The sequence below is a fragment of the Dipodomys spectabilis genome, unplaced genomic scaffold, assembly GCF_019054845.1.
Source record: "Dipodomys spectabilis isolate Male_0828 unplaced genomic scaffold, ASM1905484v1 ptg000495l, whole genome shotgun sequence".
NCBI classification, from domain to species: domain Eukaryota; kingdom Metazoa; phylum Chordata; class Mammalia; order Rodentia; family Heteromyidae; genus Dipodomys; species Dipodomys spectabilis.
Window position 1 is genome coordinate 1 of NW_024871172.1, and position 3,652 is coordinate 3,652.

Consider the following 3,652-nt stretch of genomic DNA (forward strand, 5'->3'; position numbering starts at 1 on the left):
CTGCTTCAGGCTCTTGAGTTACATGTACTCTTAGCTTTTTCCAGTTTTGGGGATATGAGTGATGCTCTTTCTTACTTTCTCCCTCCTGGGGAGAGCAAGTTAACATACAATTAATAACATTTGACATATACTTAATAAAAAAGATTCTGAATATTGAGTCAGATTGGTTAGTACAACCTTAGGACTTCTCGCTGCCATATTGGCATTTGCGCTTCTCGCTTCTGGCAGTGAATGTAGATTGCATTAACGTCAGGGAGCTAGTGGTCAGGGGACTAGGGCTAGCAACAAGGGTTTGCATGCTCATGCGGCAGAGACAAAGATGAGATGATGGAAGCTCTATCTGGACTGCTTACCAGTTGCAGAACTTGTTCTAAGAGAAAGCTAAGTTCTGTCCAGATGGAGAACTCTGGCAAGCACCCAGCCAAGTCAGTAGGATATCTTCATGTGGCTAACCTTAGGATGGATATGGTAGAGCACGTTAATAGGGTCCAGGACCACCACAAAGGTAGCCCTTCACCCTCAGTGCTATTTCTGGCCCACGTTCTTAAGGTGTGACATTGAGGGTTTGCCACAGTCTATTCTGCCTCCAACCTTTTACAAGAACTGTTAGCATTTGGCGTGTCTCATAGGTAACCATTACTTGGATGCCTAAGGCAAGACAAATCAAATTAAAGCATGTTTTATTTTTCAGCTGCTTTTGTCCAAATCTTCAGTCTTAAACACTATGGGGATGTTTCTACTCACTGTAGAAGTTCCCTTGTCATTGTGCATAGATAGGCCCTCAGAATCTGATGACCGTAGTTCTCAGGTCTCTTTGTTGAGGGTCTTGAGGCATCCTGAGACCCACTGTTAGCACTTGTCTTCCCAAACTAATTTCTGAAACAATTACAGAATAAAACTCGTGGGCTATAAGTATAGAGCACTTGCCTAGCATATGTGAGGCAATGAAGGAATGGACGGAAAATAGAGCTTCTGCCAGGTGCCAGTGGCTCTTGCTTATATTGCTACTCAAGAAGCTGAGATCTGAAGATCAGTTAAAAGTCAGCCTTGGGCTGGGAAGGTGGCTAGTGGTAGAGCGCTTACCTTGCATGCATGAGGCCCTGGGTTCAATTCTTCAGCACCACATAAGCAGAAAAAGCCGGAAGTGGCACTGTGGCTCAAGTGGTAGAGCACTAGCCTTGAGCTGAAGAGCTGAGGGACCAGGGCCCAGTCCCAGAGTTCAGGTCCCCACAACCAACCACCCTCCCCCCCCCCCCCCCCCCCAAAAAAAAAAAAGTCAGCCTTGGCAGGAAGGTCTGAGAGACTATCTCCAATTAACCAGCAAAATGCCAGGCTGGAAACATGGCTCAAGAAGTAGAGTGTGCCAGCCACAAACAAAAAAGCTGATCATGGGGCTTTGAATTCAACTCCCAGTTGTCAGTATTTAAACAGAAAGAAAAAAGCTAGGCACTCATGGATCGCCCCTGTAGTGCAGGCTGAGATCTTGAGTATCATGATTCAAAGCCTGCCTGGGCAGGAAAGTCCATGAGACTTTTTATCTCCAATTAACCACCAGAAAACCAGAAGTGATGCTATGGCTCAAGTGGTTAGAGCGCTCACTTTGAGCTGAAGAGCTCAGGGACAGCGGCCAGGCCCAGAGTTCAGGCCCCACGACCAAAAAAAAAAAGAAGAAAGCTTCTATCAAATATGCGCATACACACACACACACATAGAAGGCTGATGGGAAATAGAAATATTTACAGGTAAAGCCCAATTGGAAAATGTAATTATTTTGTGTGTGTGTGTGTCAGTTAATGTCCTTTCTAATACTGGACTTCAGGATGAAACCAGGCTCAGGTTCCTCTCTACTGGGGTCCAAGAAAGGGTGGAGCAGATTAATTTTTAAGTTGTGGCTGAGCCCAAAACACCTAGTTCCTATCCACACAGATGGGAAAGAAGACAACATTCTGGTTGTCATCCTTGCCTATGATCTCAGCATCTACTGAGAGCTTGCTGACTGCACTTGGCCTGACGCTGCTCCCACTGGCACCTGCCATAACCCCAGTGTCCTTGGACACGAGTGTTCTACTCTACAATCTAGAACCTCCCTCAAGTATGACAGTTCCTCCCAGCAGTCCTCAGAGGAGGCCACATCCTGAGCCTGACGGCCAGGTTGGGCTCTAGGGAAGCCATAGGGCACCCTGGAGCCTGTGGTGCTGGAAAGCCTGACCACCATCTGCGACATGAATAGCCTTGGCCCTTCCCCCAGAAACCCTGAAGGGTCTCAGGGCCTCGCCATGCAGTCAGCCTTGTACTTCTCCAGCCAAGTGTGTCCTTGATGAGAGGCCTCCTCACACCACCCAGACTCTCAGGGCAGCACCCCACACAAGGTTTTGGCGTTGAGGCTTTCTAAATTTTTGGTAGTACTGGGGTTTGACTCAGGGCCTATGTTTTATTAGGCAAGTATCTACTGCTGTACCATACCTTCTGTACTCCTTTGCACTGTTTTGTTTGTTTGTTTGTTTTGTTTTTTCAATAGGCTGTCATTCCTTACCCAGACTCAAATCTGGACTGTGGCTCTTCCCTTTTTTTTCATGCCATAGGTAGAGTGGTTGTGATAAAATGGGGGGGGGGGGTGGAGAGGGGAGTTAAATGGAAATAGAGTCTCATAGATGGACTGACTTTGAATTACTAGGATTACAAGCATGAGCCACCAGTGCCTGGCAGTAGTGCAGTTTTTTGGACTTTTTTTTTTTTTTTCTACTGCTGTCCTGAAACTCTGATCTCAGATAACAGGCATGCTACCAAGCCTTGCTATTGGTTAAGGATGTTTTTTGTTTTTGTTTTTTGGGTTCCGGTCGAGGGGCCTGGGCGCTGTCCCTCAGCTCTTCAGCTCAAGGCTAGCGCTCTACCTCTTGAGCCCACAGTGCCACTTCCGGCTTTTTTCTTTTTGCTTATGTAGTGCTGAAGAATCGAACTCAGGGCCTCAGGCATGCAAGGCAAGCGCTCTACCACTGAGCCACCTTCTCAGCCCTGGTTAAGGATGTCTTGTGAACTTTTGGGCCCTGATTGGCCTAGAACCACAATCCACCCATCTCAACCTTCTAAGTAGCTACTGCATGAACACTAGTGCCCAGCTTTGAGAGTCATTCTTAACCTTAACATCTGTCCGAGATATGAAATAGAGTTATCCTCTGTAGCACCTACACCCATACAAAGCCTCCAGAGCTCATGGCTTGATCCTAAAAGTGTCTCCAGCCACTCACACTGCCTTCTCCACAGGCCTCACCTCCAGAATAAACGTAACATTCCTACTGCATAGCTCCTGGTCCCCTATATGATATTATTTTCTACAGAGGCCACATGTAGTGTGGCCCATGCCTGTGATCCCTATAATAATTATAATGCCTATGATCTCAGACACTCAAGAAATAGACATCAGGAGGATTAAGGCCAGCCCAGACCCAAACAAAAGCAATCTCAGTATCAGACTCGAGCTTGTCATCCAGCTACCTGGAGCATAAATGAGAGAATCCCAGGCCAGCCTGGGTATAAACATAAGATCCTATGCCAAAAATGACTCAAGGACTGGGGACATAGCTCAAGCAGTAGAGTTATCTGTCTAGCAAGCACAAGCCCCTGAATTCAATTCATATGTGTGTGTGTGTATTTT